The 21,533-nt window shown below is 40.7% G+C and overlaps 1 pseudogene; it reads left to right on the forward strand.

The window, feature by feature from the left end:
* Positions 1–6,252: 6,252 nt before the first annotated feature.
* Positions 6,253–20,997, forward strand: LOC139045552 (glyceraldehyde-3-phosphate dehydrogenase-like; annotated as a pseudogene).
* Positions 20,998–21,533: the final 536 nt, after the last annotated feature.

The raw sequence follows: 21,533 nt of genomic DNA on the forward strand, positions 1-21,533 counted from the left end.
TTTTTGCCAGTTAGAGAAAAATCCTTCCAACCATTCCAATGTGTCACTAAGCCGTTGACAGAAGTTCCAGCTCCTAAGCAATAAGCTGTTTGGATTCATCATCTGAAAGGAAATTATTAACCTAGAATTTTATACTTATATCATCCAGATGTGAGCATGAAATATAGACATTGTAAGGGAGGAAGACATGTCCTCTACCCTCTCTGGATTCATCTGGCTGGAGAATGAATTAAATTCACATGAGACAGAATAATAGGAGGAAATTAAACAAAGCTTTATAACATGTATACATGGGAGAGGTCAGGCAAGCTGAGCAATTCGCCAAAATGGCTGAAGCCCCCACCTTAAATATTGTCTTCAGCTAACGACAAAGGAGGATATTGGGGGTGGAGGTGAAGTCAATCATGGGAGATTACTACACAAGTACAGTAAACAAAATGCAGATTTAAGTCCTTGCCTTTGGTGTTGATTAAGAGTTTCTAGAGATAAAGTCATCCCCTTTCTTCTTCCTGGTACAGAGAGGGAGGTATCTTTACAGATGGAGATTTCCTTACAAATGTAAATGTTTCCCAACAAAGGGCAAGCAAACTCCACTCCTCAGAGTTGCTTTTATTAAAAGTAACCAGCCCCGCAAAAAATCCTCATGCCAAAGAGACATATCTTGGGGTGGCCAATTCTAGGCCCCCACAACATTTTCAGATATACAAGGGCTCAGAAAGTTTTCCACCTACAAACGTTCTTTGAAAGAATTACTAGGAGAAGTACTCCAGAGAGAAGAAACATGAATTCAATGAAGTGAATGATTGGAGTGAATGATGACCAAATTAACCAATAAAACTTATTGTTGCATCTAAATAAGCAGGGATTATTTTTCAAACAATCAATATATCTGGAACTAAAATCCAAGAGCTAGGATTCTCTTAGCTAATTGAGCTAAGATTCTCTTTTCTCTTTTGTGGAGAACAGGATATAGACTAACACTGATGAGGATTTTTAGGCTGCTTAATTTTAAAATGGTTTACGATGAGGATTTTTAGGCTGGTTACTTTTAAAACTGCAGATGAGAAGCAGGCTCCGAGGACTGGAATTTTGCTTGCCCTTTTGAGACATTTGCGTTTGTGAAGGAAGGGGGGATGACCTTGTAGGGACCTGAAATTGGCCACCCCAGGATATGTCTCTTTGGCATCAGGATTGTTTTGGGCTGATTGCTTTCGATAAACTGGGACAGGGGAGGAGGCTCTGGGGAATGGAACTTGCCCTTGTTGGGACACATTTACGTTTGTAAGGTAAATCTCTATCTGTAAAAGGTGCCTCCCTCTCTGTACCAGAAAGAAGAAGAGAGATGACCTTATCCCTAGAAACTCTTAATGGAGAAGGCAAGAACTTAAGTTGGTTGCTGTCTGGCAATCTCATGTAACTGGTTTAGGGTGGTGGCGTCTAACCTTTCTAACCTTTACTTAATCCGATTTGATTCTTGTCTAAAAGTCATGGGATCACCCAATGACCAGACCCCACCTGCACTGATACCATTTTAACTTTTTTTTCATGTTCTTTCCTTTGTTTTGTAAAGAGATGAATCATATACCTATGCCTTAAATTTAGCCCTAACCCTCAACTCGGGGCAGCCACAGGAGCTCTGACTGCCCGTGGGTCCTGTCCCCACACACCAGCTCTGCCTGCCCATGGGTCCTGTCCCCATGCCAGCGGGGGCAGCAGAAGCGGCGGCAGCAAAAGCTCTGACTGCCCATGGGTCCTGTCCCCATGCTATTCTATACTATTCTCTAAATAAAAGAGCACTACTGCCAGATCTTGAGAGTCTAAGAAAATCTTTCTTTCGACTCCTCGGCTCACCGACCCCGCATCAACACCAGATAACAGAAACATCAAGGTATGAATTAAACATTTAAAGATAACTAACAGAGGAGCCAGCCCCGTGCGGCAGTGGTTAAGTTCACACACTCCACTTCGGCAGCCCCAGGGTTCACTGGTTTGGATCCTGGGTGCAGACCTACGCACCACTCATCAAACCATGCTGTGTCGGGCGTCCCACGTATAAAGTAGAGGAATATGAGCACGAATGTTAGTTAAGGGCCAATCTTCCTCAAAAAAGAAAAAGTGTTTCTTAAAAAATAAGTAATAGAATAATAGAAATACAATATATCACTCCCATACCACTAGAAACAAAATCAAATGGAACAAAAAAAAACCTTGATTAATCCAACTAAAGGCAGAATAAGAGTGGGAGGTGGGGGGATATACTAAATAAAAACACTGAATGATATGGTAAAAATAAGAGCAAGCACAATATCAAGGCTGTTTAAATATCTAACCAATGTTTTTGTTGAAAGCAATTATAATGCTGAATAAATTGTTTGGAAAAGACTTCTTAAAATCATCATACAGCTAATGAGAGTAAGAATTTATCGGACTGAAGTCTAAGTGGCGGCAGGAATCCAGAGAGATAAGCAGAAGCCTGAGGCTGGTTTTTGTCCCCCTGGAGGGCCTTTGCAGATTTGGGTGAAATGAGTTTAAGTTTTGACTACTTCAATTTTGACAGAAGTCTAGGCCAGGGGATGGCCAGCATGTGGAAACTAAAAGGAAAGCTGCCCACCATAAAGCTGGGGCCTCAAGGGGTGACACCCTCAGTCCCCAGAGACTGTAAGGAGAATTGCTTTAGAGCCAAGGAGAGCAGTGAAAAAAATCTCTGGAAAATCACAAATCAGCTCTCAGGTGAATTTGCAGTCCAATTTCACATTGCTCAACAAGTCAAAATTTGGGACGTTGAAAAGAATAATAAAATTCACCAACCCTGGAAAAAATGATCAAGAAAAAAGAGAAGGCACAAATAACTCCAGAAATAAAATGGGTACATAATTACAGATATTGTGGACATTAAAATGATAGTAAGAGGATATGATGAACAACTTTAGGCCAATAAATTTGAAACTTTAGATAAAACAGACATATTAGTAGAAAAATATCACTTACTAAAACAGATTCAGGAAACAATAGATTATCTGAATAGTCCTATTACCATTAAAGAAGTAGAAATAGTAGTAAAAAAAACATCTTGTTGTGAGGAAAATCCCAGGTCCACATGGCTTCACTGTTGAGTTCTACTAATCTTTTAAGGAAAAAATAATTCCAAATCTACATAAATGATTCCAGAGTATAGAAGAAGAGGGAAGTCTCCTGAATGCATTTTCTATATACCAACAATAAGCATTTGAAGTACAAGATTTTAAATATGTCTTTTGTAATAGCATCAATCCAATACTAAAACCAGACAGAAGCAGCATAAGAAGAGCAGAAAAGTGTAGGTCAATCTTAATCATGAACATAGATGCAAAATCATAAAACACTAGTGAACTGAATCCAGCAATGTATATAGAAAAGATAATATATCATCACCAATTGAGTTTATTTCAGAAATGAGAGGTTGCTTTAACAATAGACACTCAAATAACATAATCCTTAATAACAAATTAAAGCAAGAAATCTCACTATCATCTCAATAGATGCAGAAAAAGTTAATAAACGTTAACATTCTTGTTACTATGTAACTGAACACAATGCAAAGTCCGTAAAAACTATCAATGTTTTTCTCACAGGAGTGCTATGCAGCAATGACAAAAAATTAACCACCGGCACACATATCAACAAGCTAAACTATTGCTCAAAAGCAAGTCATAGAAGAAAGCACTGCAATCCCATTTGTTAAAGTTCAAAAGAGAAAAAAATTAAGCTCTCTTGTTTATGGACCCATACAAACGTGGTAAAATCATAAGGAAAAGCCAAGGGGGGCTGGCCCAGTGGCACAGTGGTCAAGTTCCAATGCTCTGCTTCAGTGGCCTGGGGTTCCCAGGTTCGGACCCTGGGCACAGGCCTACCACCGCTCCTCCAGCCATGCTGTGGTGGCATCCCACATAAAATAGAGGAAGATTGGCACAGATGTTAGCTCAGAGCCAATCTTACACAAACACAAAAAAAAAAAAGAAAGAAAGAAGGAAAGGAAGAAAGAAAAGTCAAGGAATGATTAACTCCAAAGCTGGGGGAGTGGTTACCTTGAGGGAAGATGATGGATGATAGGATCGGGGAGGGACTTTGCAGGTATCTGCAATGTTCTAGTTCTTTGCTGGCTGAGAATATCATAAAGGTTCACTGTAAACCTTACAAATATGTCTTATATTCTCTATGTATATTTCACAAGATTTTTTAATCTACAAATATATGACTGATTTCCAATATATTATTAAGAAGAACAGCAAGATGCAGAATAACATATAATGTGCCACCTTTTGTAGCAAAAACAATGAGGAAAAGACTACAATTGTCGACGAAAATAATCCATAACCAATCTGTAAATGAAAATTTGGGTGAGTTTATTCTGAGCTGAAATCTGAGGACCATGGCCCAGGGCCTTTCTTCCCGAAGGAAGAAAGGGCACCAAAGAAGTGAGGTATACAGAGTTGGTTATATACCCCCATACAGGACGTTTCACATATGATTGAAATGTCCCTCCCACAATAGTCACAAGATTGCCCTGTCAGCACAGTGCTTGACGGTCACAGCAGGAGGCAAGTCTATTGTCTTGAGCTGGGTGGTCACAGGTGAGCAGCAATCAGTGCCTAGCCTAAGGAAAGATGCTTAATCCTTAAGGGAATGCCAGCGTTGGGAGGGGAAGGGAAGTTGCACCTTTATCTCAAGGGCCTTTGCTCTTGCCATAGGGAATATCTAAAGCAGATATACAACTGCATGCTCAACGGCCTCGGTCAGGCCCTTTTGGAAAGACAAGTTCAGGCTGAATTAGCTTTACACCAAATGGCTTCCTCATAATCTCCAATATATCCTATTGCTTGCCATTTTTATTTGTCACAATAATACTTGTTCGTAATTGCACAAACTCTCTCTGGAAGGATGTAGAAGAAACTAGCAACAAGGAACTCCTGTGAGAGAGGACCGGATGGTAAGACGGAGGTCGGAGGGTGGCCTTGCCTCTCATCTCTCTACACCTTTTTATACATTTTGATTTTTCGCAATTCATATTTTACCAGTACTAAAGTATTTTTTAAAGTCCTGTACATCTAGAAGTTTAAAAAATACTTCTAAATAAGCCTGTATTAAAGATAAAATCATCCTGGAAATTATAAACCATTTCGAGAAGGACTGCGACTAGAGCATTACATAGCAAAAACTGTGGTTTTAGGCAAGCAATCTTTTTTTTATTGAGGTAACATTGGTTTATAACACTATACAAAATTCAGGTGTACATCATTATATTTTGATTTCTGTACAGACTACATCGTGTTCACCACTGATGCGGGGTCGGTGAGCCGAGGAGTCGAAAGAAAGATTTCTTAGACTCTCAAGATCTGGCAGTAGTGCTCTTTTATTTAGAGAATAGTGTAGCATGGGGACAGGACCCATGGGCAGTCAGAGCTTCCGCTGCTGCTGCTTCTGTTGCCCCCGCTGGCATGGGGACAGGGCCCATGGGCAGGCAGAGCAGCTGCTGCTGCCCCCGCTGGCATGGGGACGGGACCCACGGGCAGTCAGAGCTCCTGCGGCTGCCCCGAGTTGAGGGTTAGGGCTAAATTTAAGGCATAGGTATATGATTCATCTCTTTACAAAACAAAGGAAAGAACATGAAAAAAAAGTTAAAATGGTATCAGTGCAGGTGGGGTCTGGTCATTGGGTGATCCCATGACTTTTAGACAAGAATCAAATCGGATTAAGTAAAGGTTAGAAAGGTTAGACGCCACCACCCTAAACCAGTTACATGAGATTGCCAGACAGCAACCAACTTAAGTTCTTGCCTTCCCCATTAAGAGCTTCTAGAGATAAGACCATTCCCCCTTCTTCCTGGCACAGAGAGGGAGGCATCTTCACAGATAGAGGTTTCCCTTAGAAATGTAAATGTCTCCCAACAAAGGGGCAAACAAATTCCACTCCTTGGAGCCTGAATCTCATCTGCAGTTTTAAAACTAACCAGCCTAAAAATCCTCATCACAAGCCATTTTAAAATTAAGCAGCCTAAAAATCCTCATCAACCACCAAGAGTCTAGTTGCTATTCGTCACCATGTCCTTTTACCCTTTTCACCCTCCCCCGACCTCTTCTCCCCTGGTAACCGCCAATCTGTTCTCTGCATCTATATATATACATATATATATATATATATATTTTTTTTTTTTTTTAAGATTGGCACCTGGGCTAACAACTGTTGCCAATCTTTTTTTTTTTTTTCTGCTTTATCTCCCCAAACACCCCTGTACACAGTTGTACATCTTAGTTGCATGTCCTTCTAGTTGTGGGATGTGGGACGCTGCCTCAACGTGTCCTGACGAGTGGTGCCATGTCCGCCCCCAGGATCTGAACCCTGGGCCACCGCAGCGGAGTGCGTGAACTTAACTACTCGGCCACGGAGGCGGCCCCTGTATCTATATGTTTGTTTGTTTATCTTCCACATATGAGTGAGATCATGTGGTATTTGTCTTTCTCTGTCTGATTTATTTCACTTAGCATAATACCCTCAAGGTCCATCCACATTGCAAATAACACGATTTCATCTTTTTTTTATGGCTGAGAAGTGCTGTGTGGTATATATGTACATCACGTCTTCTTTATCCATTCATCCACTGTTGGGCACTTAGGTTGTTTCCAAGTCTTGGCTATTATGAATAATGCTTACACAAGCAATCTTCTAAACGTTGACCAATCTGATGGGAAAAAAAAAAAATTTAATTTGCTTTTCTTGATTACTATTGAGTTTGAACACTTGTTCTTTTTTCTCTTCCTTTTCTTCTTCTCTTTCTCCTCCTCCTCCTTCTTGTTCTTTTTTGATTTGGATATTTCTGTGAATTTCCTGGTCATATCCTTTGTTAGTTTAAATAATTGTTATCAAAATTCTGTATATAATCTGTATATTAATTCGATGCAACTTGTTTCTCCCACTCTTTCTCTTTTCTTTGAACTTTTATTATAGTATTTCTTTTAACAGAGGTTTTAAAATACATGAGAACAAATCTCCCAGTGTTTTATGGCTTCTGAGTTTTGTATCTTGTTTAGGAAGGCATTCTCCACCCTGATATTATTAAAAATATAGTTTAAAAACTTTCGAAGTTGATGAGGATTTTAGGCTGGTTACTTTTAAAACTGCAGATGAGAAGCAGGCTCCGAGGACTGGAATTTGCTTGCTCTTTCGTGAGAGATATTTGCATTTGGGAAGCAAGGGGGGATGACCTTGTAGGGACCTGAAATTGGCCACCCCAGGATATGTCTCTTTGGCATCGGGACTGTTTGGGGCTGATTGCTTTTGATAAACTGGGACAGGGAAGGAGGCTCTGAGGAATGGAACTTGCCCTTTGTTGGGACACATTTACATTTGTAAGGTAAATCTCTATCTGTAAAAGGTGCCTCCCTCTCTGTACCAGAAAGAAGAAGAGAGATGACCTTATCCCTAGAAACTCTTAATGGGGAAGGCAAGAACTTAAGTTGGTTGCTGTCTGGCAATCTCATGTAACTGGTTTAGGGTGGTGGCGTCTAACCTTTCTAACCTTTACTTAATCCGATTTGATTCTTGTCTAAAAGTCATGGGATCACCCAATGACCAGACCCCACCTGCACTGATACCATTTTAACTTTTTTTCATGTTCTTTCCTTTGTCTTGTAGAGATGACTCACATACCCATGACTTATAAAATTAACCCTAACCTTCAACTCAGGGCAGCAGCGGCTCCTCCTGCCCGTGGACCCTGTCCCCATGCAGCAGCCTGACTGCCCACGGGTCCTGTCCCCATGCTATTCTATTCTCTAAATGAAAGAGCACTACTGCCAGATCTTAAGAGTCTAAGAAATCTTTCTTTCGACTCCTCGGCTCACCGACCCCGCATCAAAGTGTTTTAACTTTTTTTCCCTAAATGTCTAACTACTTGTGCCATCTGTGGTTGATGTGAGAGGGTAGGAGGTTCGACCTAATGCTATTTTCCCTTCAGTAGATAGCCAGTTATCTCATGTGATTTATTGAAAAAGCCACCCTCGCTTCACAGATTTATTGTCGCCTCTATTGTAAGCTTCATTTGCACAGATATATGGATCTGTTCCTGCACATCATTCTATTCCACTGAACTATTTGTCTATTTTTATCCTTTTAGTTTTATATTGCTAAATCTATTTGTATTGTGTTGATAAAGCTTTATGTATTCTTATATTTACATTTCCATATATCGTAGGGTAAATTCTCACTCAATAATCTTTTTCAGATTCTTTTGGCTGCTATTGAACATTTTCTCTTCCAGAAAAGAATCGGAATTCTTAAATTCCAATTTAAAAACCCTGTTAAGCTTTGCTTGGGATTGCGTTAAATTTACAGGTTAATTTTGATTGTCCTGGATGGCAACACCATAGAAACTGCTTTTCCTGGGTTATGTAAGCAGCAGATCGACTGACTTTCCATGCAGTTTCCTTTGCGAATTTTTGTTACTTAATTCTGACAGGCGATTCCAAGGAGCCATCGCTCTGTCTGAATTGTCCACAAGGGGTCCTCGATATCCAAGGCACGGATGGTGCTTGTAGTGGGAGCTTCTCTGTCTTTGGATAGGCACTATAATTTCGAAGTAGCAAACAGGTTTAGATGCAAAAGGCCCATTTAACTTGCAATATTTCCATGCAGAAATGCAGCAGTAATCCTGACCAAGCTCTACTTAACCACCTCAGCAGATTGAGATGCTCCCCATTTAGTCTGCAAAACATACTGACTGGTTGCCAAAACTGATCAAAATCCCAGAGCTAGCAGCTCCTATCTAAAGCAATCATATGCCCTTGTCTCCTGCTGGTTGTGACACATACTTGCCAAGAATCAGTTCTGTTTTTTCCCAAACCTGTATTTGCCATTTCTACTTTTTCTTGTAATTACATACAAATCACCCTGTTGTCAGGGGGGAATAGAAGTCCGGGTTCCCCACAGAGCCTGTTTTGACACCCTGGGAGGGGCAGGCTCCCTGCCAGGCCTCTGCTGACAAATCCTGGCTGGTGGAGGAGGGGTGCTCCCTACTGGTCTCCAGTGACACTGTGGGGGTGAGATTCTACTTTCTGACTCTCTTGATGTGCCTATTCTGAACATTTCATATAAATGAAATTATAAAATATGTGGTCCTTTGTGACTGGCTTCTTTCACACAGCACAGTGTTTCAAGGTTCATCCATGTTGTAGCATGTATCAGTGTTCATTCCTTTTTATTGCTGAATGGTATTCCGTTGTGTGGATGTATCACATTTTGTTTATCCATTCATTAGTTGATGAACATTTGGGTTGTTTCTAGTTTTTGGCTATTATGAATAATGTTGCAATGAACATTCATGTACAATCTCTTATGTGGATACACGTTTCCTTTTCTCTTGGTTATATACCCAGGAGTGGAATTGCTGGGTCATATGGTAACTCTATGTTTAACCTTTTAAACCATTACCAGACTCTTCTCCAAAGTGGCTGCAAATTTTACATTCCTACCAGCAGTGTATGAGAGTTCCTATTTTTCCATATCCTTACCAATTCTTTTTTTTTTTTAAAGATTGGCACCTGAGCTAACAACTATTGCTAAGGTTTTTTTTTTCCTGCTTTATCTCCCCAAACGTCCTCCCCACCCCTTACATAGTTGTATATCTTAGTTGCAGATCCTTCTAGTTGTGGCACGTGGGATGTCGCCTCAACGTGGCCTGACGAGCAGTGCCATGTCCATGCCCAGGATCTGAACCAGTGAAACCCTGGGCCGCTGCAGCGGAGTGCGTGAACTTAACCACTCGGCCACCAGGCTGGCCCCTACCAATTCTTGTTATTGTCCATCTTTTGTATTCTAGTGGACATGAAGTGGTTCTCATTGCAGAGTTTTTTTTATATTTTACTTTTGCTTTTTTAGGGCAGTTTTAGGTTTACAAAAAATTGATTGGAAAGTACAAAGATTTCCCATGTATCCCCTCACCTTGGGCAGCAATTTCCCCTATTGTTTACATCTTGTATTAGCAGTACATTTGTTATCATTGATAAACAATATTGATACATTATTATTAACTGAAGTGCATACGTTACATTAGGGTTTACTCCTTGAGTTGTACATTCTATGGGTTTTGACAAATGTATAATGACATGTCTACCATTACTATATTATACAGAATAGTTCCACTGCTGTAAAGATCCCCTGTGTTCCACCTATTCATTCCTCCCTCCCATAAACCACTGGCAATCACTGATCTTTTTACTGTCCCCATAGTTTTGTCTTTTCTAGAATGTCGTATAGTTGGAATCATACCGTATGTTGCCTTTTCAAACTGGCTTCTTTCACTTAGCAATATGCTCTCAAATTTCCTCCATGTCTTTTTGTGGCTTGATAGTTCATTTCTTTTTATTGCTGAGTAATATTCCATTGTCTGGATGTACCGCAGTTTATTTCTCCATCCACCTACTAAAGGACGTCTTGGTTGCTCCCAAGTTTTGGCAGTTATGAATAAAGCTGCCATAAACATCAATATGCAGGTTTTTGTGTGAATGCAAGTTTTCAACTCATTTGGTTAAATACCAAGGAGTGCAATTGCTGGATCGTATGGTAAGAGCATGTTTAATTTTGCGAGAAACCACCAAATTGTCTTCCAAAGAGGCTGTGCCATTTTGCATCCCACCAGCAATGGATGAGAGCTCCTGTCGCTCCACCTCCTTGCCAGCATTGGGTATTGTCAGTGTTTTTGGATTTGGGGCATTCAATGGTTGTGTAATGTTTTAATTTGCATTTCCCAATGACATATGTTGTGGAACATCTTTCCACATGCTTAATTGCTTATTTGTCTTTGGTGACATGTCTGTGAAGGTCTTTGGCCCATTTTTTAAATTGCATTGTTTGTTCTCTTATTGTTGAGAGTTAAGAGTCCTTTGTGTATTTTGGATAACAGTCTCTTATCAGATGCGTCTTCTGCAAATATCTTCCCTCAGAGCAATTCCACTTTTAGGTCTTTATGTCACAGATTTACCCCACACAGGCACAAAGATGTACGTGGAAGGATAATCGTTACAGGGTTTTTTCCCCTAAAAAATAAAAAATTAGAAGGAAAACAAAACATTTGTCTCAGAGTGAGCTCTTGATTGCAAGCAGCAGAAGTGACTCTGGCCAAGGAACAGAAACCCATTTATTATAAATATAATTGTTGGGAAGGCTTGATGCTAAACCTCAAGGGATGAAGCCATAAATCATATATAGAAATAACCTGATGAGTAAAAGGTTCGGAGCTTTGTGCTGTGACCAAGAACTAGATGCCACAATTTGTACTGCTGCCCGGAACTTGACTGTGACTGCACCTATTACATCAGTGCCACCAATGTCTCCTCTGCATCAGGAATTTGCTTTGTAATCCCTACTGTCCCCAAAGCCAGAAGGCTGTGTTGCACCCTTGCCAGCAAAATGGATGTCCTCCTCACAGCACAGTGCCTCCTGGGGCCCACTTCCGATCTGCAGACTGGCACGGGTGCAACTGGTCGGTGGAGCTTCAGAGAGGACTGCAGAGTGAGGTTTTCCACAAACACGAGAAGTGTTTCAAAGGAGCTGGCCAACCAGAGAACATGACAGATGTCCATTATTGTGTCTATCAACAGGAGATTGGCTAATATCTTATGGCACATCCACGTGTTAGAATACTATACAGCCCTTGAACAGGATACAGTAGTTTTAAAGGTAACAACTTGGGAGGAACTCCATGATATGGTTCATGTATGTTATGTTCTACCATTTGTATTTAAAAAGGAGTTGTACGTTTTTATACATCTGTCCATGCATACAAAAGTCTGGAAGGATATAGAAGAAATATAACAATGGTTGCAATGGAGTAGGAGGAAAGGAGATTACGATGGAAGGGAGTCTTATTGTTCTGAATTCTATAGATGCCATGTGCATATATTTTTTTAACAAAAATGTCCGCCACACACAAAAATTGCGGCTATTAAACATCTGATAAATTTTCTCTGTTTTAGAATGTTTAGAAATAAAACCAACAAACAGTGGGTCTTATCCATGTTGTGACTGTAAGTGACAGCACAGATGCCATAGATGATAATCTTATCTCAAGATCACCAATCCCAACTTCTTCTGGGCTAAAGGTTGCCCGTTTCACACCCCCGATTGTGAAACAATGTCTCTCTGTGCCATAAAACTGGCCTGCCTGGCTAGCTCTTCCCCGTGCAGCCAGTACAGATTTCTGCAGCTGTCAAAGGCACTGTGGATATAGAAAACTGTTAATAACTATTCCACCCTAAGAGGCAAGAATCACTGTCTTCTATACACCTTCCAAAGTCTGTGGGGGGGTTTCTGTGATTCGTGGAAGTGTGAGAGCTTGAGAAGGACCCATGTGATACTCTGGGCCAGTAGATCTTGTAGTAAAATAATTTTGTTTAGCTAGGTGGGATAAGATTCTTTGGCTGACTTCTGAGTCTATCTGTTAACCACAGCCGTTTAACACCTGCTGAGTGAGATTCAAAATACTTTCAGTTGAATCATGCAGCAGCATAAATAGAATACTTAACTATGAGACTCAAATAGTGAGGACATTCATTATTTGATCACAAGAAGTCTGGAAAAGAGAATTCCAGAGTTGCCTAATTCAGAAGGTCAACAATGTAAGGGCTCTGGCTCAGTCTCTCTGACCCTCTCAAGTCTGTTTCTCCACAGTGACAAAATGACAGCTGCGGTTCCCAGCACCACATCTTCACACGAGCTGAGTGAAGGCAGGAAGCCTGAAGAACTTCCCGCATCACTCTCTCTTTCTCTTTCTCTCTCTGTTTTTAATCAAGGAGGAAAATCTTTCCCAGAAGCCCCCAGAAGATTTCTCCTCAGATGTAATTGGCTGAACTATGTTATTTGCCCACACCCAAACCAATCACTGGCAAGGGGGAAAGGGATTGCCACGTTTGGATTGACCAATCACAGCTTATCCTCGGAACCTGGGGAATAGGGTCGCCTATTAGTTGTTTGTCTGAAATTCAGTTTGAACTGAGTCTTCTATAATTTTATTTTCTAAATCTGGCAACCCTAGTGGGTGACATCTCCATCTTTCCTGCACCTGTTAAGAGCCCATACTTAACAAAATCAGAGTTCCAGTGGCAAGCAGAAGAAGATAGTGCCTAAAAGTAGCCATCAACAGTCTGCCTCATTGCTTTACGAAATTTCCTATAGCTCAAGCATGAAAGTCCTGGTTTGGCTCTGTTCCTTCTGGTTCAACACACAGCCGCGTCTTCTTGTGCAGTGCCAGCTGCATCCCTGAGACACGATGGTAAAGGTCAGAGTAAATGGATTTGATCCTTTTGGGCACCTGGTCACCAGGGCTGCTTTTCTGGCAAAGTGGATATTGTTGGAATCAATGACCCCTTCACTGACCTCAACTACATGCCCTCCATGTTCCAGTATGAGTCCACCCATGGCAAGTTCAATAGCACAGTCAAGGCTGAGAGCGGGAAGCTTGTCATCAATGGAAAGCCCATCTCCATTTTCTAGGAGCAAGATCCCACCAACATCAAATGGGATGCTACTGGTGTTGAATGTGTTGTGCAACCCACTGATGTCTTCACTACCTTGGAAAAGGCTGGGGTTCACTTGAAGGGTAGAGCCAAAAGGGTCATCATCTTTGCCCCTTCTGCTGATGCCCCTGTGTTTGTGATGGGCATGAACCATGAGAAGTATGTTAACTTCCTCAAGATTTGTCAGCAATGCTCCTGCACCGCAAACTGCTTAGACCTTGGGTCAAGGTCATCCACAACAACTTTGGCTTTGTGGAGGCACTCATGACCATAGTCCGTGCCATCACTGCTACCCAGGAGACCGTGGATGGCCCCTCTGAGAAGCTGTGGCGTGATAGCCAAGGGGCTGCCCAGAACATCATCCCTCCTTCTACGGGCGCTGCCAAGGCTGTGTGGCAAGGTCATCCCTGACCTGAATGGGAAGCTTCTTGTCCCCACCCACAATGTGTCAGTCATGGATCTGACCAATCACCTGGAGAAAGCTGCCAAATATGATGACATGAAGAAGGTAGTGAAGCAGGCATTGGCAGGCCACCTAAAAGGTATCCTGGGCTATACCGAGGACTAGGTTGTCTCCTGTAACTTTAATAGTGACACCCACTCTTCCATCTTTGATGCTGGGGCTGGCATTGCCCTCAATGACCACTTTGTCAAGCTCATTTCCTGGGATGACAATAAATTTGCCTACAGCCACGAGGTGGTGGACCTTATGGTCCACATAGCCTCCAAGGAGTAAGAGCTACTGGGCCAGCAGCCCCAATGAAAGAAGGAGAGTAAGAGAGAGGCCCTCAGCTGCTGGGGAGTCCTTGCCCCAACTCGATCCCCTGACATACTGAGAATCTGCCATCCTCCACGTGTTGTCTACCCCAGATCCCCCGAAGAAGAGGAGGACTTTATGGAACCCTACCGTGTCATGTACCATCCACAAAGGACACTGTACCCTTGCCAGAAAAGAAAATCCTGGTTTACGCGGCCCAGGGTTTTCACATAAGCACAAGTGTGGTGTGTGTCTGTGTGTGTGTCTGTGTGTGTGTTTGTGTGTGTATGTGTGTGTTGGGGGGTGGGAGGGAGGGAGAACCAGGATCATAGTTTTATAATATTACAGAATAATACCAAAAACTTCAGGGTCAGCTGGCAAAGATAAACAGTGACAGAATTGTTAAAAATAAGATGTGTGTAGGGCATGTTACAACCTACAATTTACATTTGTGTGATCCAAAGTTTTAAAAGCCACAACCTACTGTTCTTTAGCTTTGCTGTGGCATCTAAAGAAGAGGAAACACCAACTCAGCTTCTTCCTGAGACCCTGGAGTTTTCTCCATGTGGAAGATTTGAGCATTACCGCCTTTTCAAAGACCACTTGGGATTGAAGATCAAGGTGCCATAAAAATGATGAGACAAAATAGGAATGTTTCCTATGGGAATCAGTGCCATTTCAACACTATTTTTATGCCTTTATGTAAGGGGATGATTATGATGTAAGTAATGAAAAGGCATTTCTGGGTCCTAATTATAAGTGTGACTACTGGAATGCTACTCATAGACATACACAGGCCCACAACTCCTTTGCCAAGTTGCCAGTTTACCACTATTAGCAGGCTGCCCCAGCTCCCAGCCCCGTGTAAAACCACTGGTTTGTCAGATCTCCATGAACTCTGGCCCGCAGCCCAGGCCGTTGTTGGAAATTCTGGCTGTCAGACTGGAAACCGTGTGACAACCTTTTTAAAGTGTCTCCTCTGGGAAACAAAAATCCAATAGCTTGCATCGAGATATTTACTGGAATTGTGTCTGGTAAACATTTGTTTTCTGAGGTTGGCCAGAGAGAAACTTTGTATCTGTATATATATTCATGAGAAAATAATATCCATTTCCTAAACTATATTTATGTTGTAGACTTGATTAAGGAAGCGCTTGTGTAAGTAAACACGAAAGATTGAATATGTATTTATCCCTTCCCTCCCCAATCTCCACCATAATAACAGCAGAGAAATAAAAAGAACATAAACCCACAGGGTTAAGGAGAAGGGAGAAATGATGACAGGAGTCAAGAGACGTCAACACAATTTCGGAAAATGAAAGCAGACGGAGGAACGCGAACTGATTTAGCAGAATGAAGAGGCTGAAACCTAAGGGAGCTTGTAGGAGGGGGGCTGCGGGTAGAGGCCGGGAGTGGGGGGCACAGCAATAAAGAGAAAGTTGATTGGCTCAGCAGGACACAGGAATGGGTCAGGAATTGAAGGTGCAGTGTATCTCTGGCAACCACTGAAGGGTTCTCCAACCCTATACTTTTGCTTTTTCTAGGATGTTACATAAATGAAACCATGCAGTATGTGGTCTTTCGAATCCGGCTTCTTTCATTAAGCATAATGCATTTGAGAGTCATCCGTGTTGCTGTAGGATCAACGCTTTTTTTCCTTTTAATTGCCAGCTAGTGTTCCATTTTATAGATGTGCCACAATTTGTTGGGTTGTTTCCAGGTTTCGGTGATTACAAATAAAGCTACTGTAAACATTTGTGTAGTGGTTTTTTAGTTTTTCTGTGAACATAGATTTTTATTTCACTTGGGTAAATACCCAAGAGTGAGATTCCCGGGTTGTGTGGTATGTGTACGTCTAAGTCTATAAGAAATTTCCAAACTCTTTTCCGGGGTGGCTGCACTGTTTTGCACTCTTATCAGCAATATATGAGAGTTCTGATTCCTCCACATTCTGAGTACTTAGTATTGTCGTTTTTGTTTTGTTTCATTTATTTTTTTAAATTTTGGCCACTCTAGCAGATGTGTGGTGGTATCTTACAATGTTTAAGCATACAATCCAGTGGTTTTTTTGTATATTCACAAAATTATGCAACCATCACCACTAATTCCAGAACATTTCCATCACCTCCCTGCTATAGATCGCCCCCTAAATTCATATGTTGAAGGCCGATTTTATGGGACATAGAGACATTGCTTCACAATTGTGGGTGTGAAATGGGCAACCTTTAGCCTAGAAGAAGTTGGGTTTGGTGGTCCTGAGATAAGGTTAGCAACTGTGGCATCTGTGCTGTCACTTTGGGTCACAATATGGATAATATCCACTGTTTGTTGGTTTTATTTCTAAACATTCTAAAATAACTAAAACTTACCAAATGTTTAATAGCCATGGTTTTTCTGTGTGGCAAACATTTTTATTAAAAAAAAATGCACATGGCATCTATAGAATTCAGACCAATAAGTCTCCCCTCCAGCCTAGTCTGCTTTTCTCCTGCTGCATTGCAACCACTGTTATGTGGTCTCTCTGAAACCTTGCTTTCAATTCTTTGGGTATACGTCCAGAAATGAAATGGTTGGGTCATATGGTAATTCGATTTTTAATTTTTGAGCAAGCACCGTACTGTTTTCCACAGTGGCTGCACCATTTTACATTGCCACATACAGTGTACAAGGGTTTCAGTCTCTCCACAGCCTCGTCAACACTTGTTATTTTTAGATTTTTTTAATAGTAGCCATCCGAATGGGTGTGATGAGGTGTCTCAGTGTGGTTTTGATTTGCATTTCCCTACTGATTAGTGATGTTGATCATCTTTTCATGTGCATATTGGCCATTTCTATATCTTATTTGAAGAAAAGGCTATTCAAATCCTTTGCCTGTTTTTGAATCAGGTTGTTAGTTTTTCCAGCTTTCTTTTAATTAATGTCTGATGGTATATCTTTTTCCACCCTTTTACTTTTAGTCTATGTATATTTAAAATGAGTTTCTTCTAGACAGCATATAGTTGGGTCTTTTTTTAAAAAAAAATCTAAATTGGCAATCTTTTAATTAGTATGTTTAGATGAATTTACATTTAATATATTTATTAGGCTTAGCCTGATTAGTTTCCAGGCTTAACATGATTATTTTTCTCCTTTTCTTCTTTTTTTGCTCCTCTTTTATCCCTTTCTTGGCTTTCTTTTTTATTATTTGAATTTTTTGTATTCTGTTTTAACTTATTTTTTGGCTTTTTGGCTATATCTGTCTGTATTATTATTTCTGGTGGTTTCCCTAAGGATTATAATTATATAATATGTAATTATTTTACCTAACTTTTTGCGGTTTGTTGAGAGCTAATATTCAAGTAAAATATAGAAGCCATACCACCATATATGTCTTTTTTCTTTTGGAGGAAGATTAGCCCTGAGCTAACTACTGCCAATCTTCCTCTTCTTGCTGAGGAAGACTGGCCCTGAGCTAACATCCATGCCCATCTTCCTCTGTTTTAGAGGTGGGACGCCTACCACAGCATGGCTTTTTGCCAAGCGGTGCCCCAGGATCCGAACCTGGAAACCCTGGGCCGCCGAGAAGCGGAACGTACAAACTTAACCACTGCGCCACCGGGCCGGCCCCATCTTTTTTTTTCAAAGATTGGCACCTGAGCTATGTGTTGCCAATCTTCCTTTTTTCCTTTCCTTCTTCTCCCTAAAGCCCCCCAGTACATAGTTGTATATTCTAGTTGTAGGTCCTTCTACTTGTGCTATGTGTGTCATGCTAGGTCCGTGCCCAGGATACGAACTGGTGAAACCCTGGGCCGCTGAAGCAGAGGATGCGAACTTAACCACTTGGCCATGCAGCCGGCCCCCATATGTGTCTTTTTATCTTCGCTTTATGTTGTAGATGGCATATGTAACTCATCTTCACAGACTGAAGTCCCCCCAGCAACATCATACATTTTGCTTCCAACAGTCCCACAGATTTTAAAGAACTTAAGAGGAGAAAAATAATCTATTATACTTACCCAGGTATTTACCATTTCTGTTACTTTCCATTGTTCCTGAAGTTCCAACTTTCCCCTTGGTATCATTTCCCCTTCCTTTAGGCCTTCTTTTAGAGAAATTCCGCTGGTGATGAATTCTTGTAGTTGTTTTTTTCTTTCTGTTTATTTTCCTTTTTCTATTCTTCTTCTTCTTCTTCTTCTTTTTTTTTTTTTTTGCCTTCATTTCTGAAGGATATTTTTGCTGGAATAGAATTCTGGGTTGACAGCACTTCTACTGTCTTTTAACCTCCATGGTTTCTGATGAGAAATCCGCAGTAATTTGATTTTTTTGTTCTTGTATATGTAATGTGTCCTTTTCTCTGGTTCCTTTCAAGATCTTTTTCTTTGTCTTTGGTTTTTAACAGTTTGATTATGATGTGTCTGGGAATAGTTTTCTTTGAGTTTTCCCATTTGGGGTTCATTGAGTTTCATTTTGAATCTGTAAATTTATGTATTTCACCAGGTTTGGGAAGTTTTTGGATGTTGTTTCTTCAAATAATTTTTCTGCACCAATTTCTTTCTCTTTTCTTTCAGGGGCTTCCAAGACATAAATGTTAGACCCTTTGATACTGTCCCACAGGTAACTGAGCCTCTGCTCATCTTTTTCAATTTTTTTCTCTCTGTTCTTGAGATTGGATAATTTTTATTGACCTCTCTTCAAAGTGTCTAACTCGTTTTTTTGTGATGAGGAATATTGGCCCTGAGCTAACATCTGTTGCCAATCTTCCTCTTTTTTTTTTTTCTTGAAGAAGATTAGCCCTGAGCTAACATCTGTGCCAGTCATCCTCTATTTTGTATGTGGGACACTGCCACAGCATAGCTTGATGAGTGGTGTATAGGTCCGTGCCTGAGATCCGAACCTACGAACCCCAGGCTGCTGAAGCAGAGCACGTGAACTAACCACTATGCCACCGGCTGGCCCAGCTCTTTTTTTTTATCATCTCCATTCTGCTATAGAGCCTATCCAATACATTTTTTTATTTCAGATATTTTATTTTTCAATTCTAAATTTTCATCTTTTTTTAAAAGTAGTTTCTGTTTCTCTACTGAATTTCTATCTTTCTCTTCATTTTAAGAATGTTCACCTTTACCTCGTGGAGCATGATTATAATAGCTGCTTTAAAGTCTTTACCTGATAATTTCAACATTGGGATTGGCATCTGTTGATTGTTTTTCCCTTTGAGAACTGGTCAGATTTTCCTGGTTCTCGGTTTTTGAATGTTATGTTGTGAGATTCTGGGTTCTATTAAATCCTCTGAATAATGTTGATTATTTTGTTGTAGTTTTAGCAAGCCACCAATCCAATGAGATTCAGACTACAAGCTCTGTCTCACTTCTGTGAGAAGTGGTTCCCATGTCAGTTTAGTTTTAAAGACTCTGTTATGCTGTTTAGGTCTGTCCCTTCAAGTATCACTCAGGGGTTGGTCTGGGACTCGGGTGTTGATTTATTTTCATGTTGTAGTTCCGTTCTTGAAGGCTTTGTATGCTTCTTTGGGTGTGTCCTCACATGCGCAGCTTGGTATGAGCCTGAGACTTATTCATACACAAAATTAGAGCTATCTTTCTTCAGCTCTCTCTTCTGTAATTTCCACATTACAAACCATTTGATCATGTGGCTTTTCTTGCCCAGTCAGAGCTTATTTTGAATCATGAAAAGGATGCCAAATTCTAGTGCTGTAAATGTTTAGTGACAGCGTTTGGCTTTCATCTCCATTCCCTATTCTGCCTCTCCGGTCATCTACAACCACTGTGTTCACACATTTCTCGTGAAATAAACTCATTGTCATTCTGTGTTGTCAAGAGGATTCCCATTGACAGAATGTTTGGGAAATGTGTTGTAATATCCTGCACAAGGGCTGCCAAACAGCCATTGCACCATGTTATTTTTTCTGGCACTTTAGATACTCTTTAACCACCCTTCTGATGTAAAAAAAATTCTCCGCCAATTAGTTTTTCTCTAAAATAGACTCATGCCAGGATACAGACACGCACAAAATATTTTTGCAATTGTACACGTAGGCCTCAGTAGCCATAAGGGTGCATTTCAAAACTTTTGGATACTTTTTTAAAAATGGTATTCTATTTTTATCTTATATAATATTTGCCCTTTATGATATATAATGCTGGTCTGTTGCATAAGTATCTTTGCTTGGTTCAGCTTCCCAAATTGAGCAGTGCTTAAGCACAGGGTCTTTTAAGCTGTCAAAATGGACTTTGGTGCCATATCCAATAAGAATCCTTGCACCGCAATCGCATCCTTACCACCTGTAATTTCATCCTTCTGTGAATTGCAGCAACAGAAACAAATAGGAAGGTGTTTCTCTATTGGCACTTTCTGAGTCTCTTTCAGACAAAGACATCACAAGAAAATAAAACTACAGACCAAAAACAAGGACAGTCATTATCTCACATAAGATGTGTGGGGGCTAGGTGGTTTAGAGTCAGCTCAGAGCTTTGATAAGGTCGTTGCAGATCCTGATCCACCAAGCCCGTCTTTCTGCCATGCCATCCTCAGCACATCGGTAATGTTTCCACTTGGGGTTTCCGAATGGTTGCAGCAATTCCAGACAATGCATGAAGGCATGATTTCATCCAGCAAAAAGAAAAGGGGGTGCTTTTCCCATGCATCTCTTTACGTTGGAATAGACACAAAAACTTCTTAACACATTATTTTAAGACAATAAATATGCTATATTAGAGATTGTATTAATAATCCTTTGGCAAAAGGAAGAAGCCAGCAAAATAAAACTACAAACCCTTTTGGCAAGCAACACAATCTAGAAAATTAAGTAGATGAAGTACAAACCTAAGACTGACTGCTATTTTATAGGATAATTTATTAGCAAGCCTTGGAGATTGATAACCGCCCTCTGCAGGGGATAATATGAAACTTTTGGAGGCCGAATGTCTACAAGAAGGTCTGACAAATAGCAGTAAAATATATTTTTATGATTACAGAAAATGAACAGAAGATCAGAAGATATTGTACAGGTAAAAATTTCACAACAGAGTCCCTTTCCTGAATGTAGGTCCGCACAGTTCACTCTGACTGGATATATATTCAACATAACTTCTGGGTTGGTGAAGTGGTCTGTATCTTCTGTATGGCATCACAGTGATTAATGCTGGGAGCATAGAAATGGAAGCAGACAATATGTGGCCTTTATGTCTGCCTTCTTTCACTTAAAATAATGTTTTCAAGGTTCGTCCATGTTGTAG

Source organism: Equus asinus, chromosome 6, assembly GCF_041296235.1.
Source record: "Equus asinus isolate D_3611 breed Donkey chromosome 6, EquAss-T2T_v2, whole genome shotgun sequence".
NCBI classification, from domain to species: domain Eukaryota; kingdom Metazoa; phylum Chordata; class Mammalia; order Perissodactyla; family Equidae; genus Equus; species Equus asinus.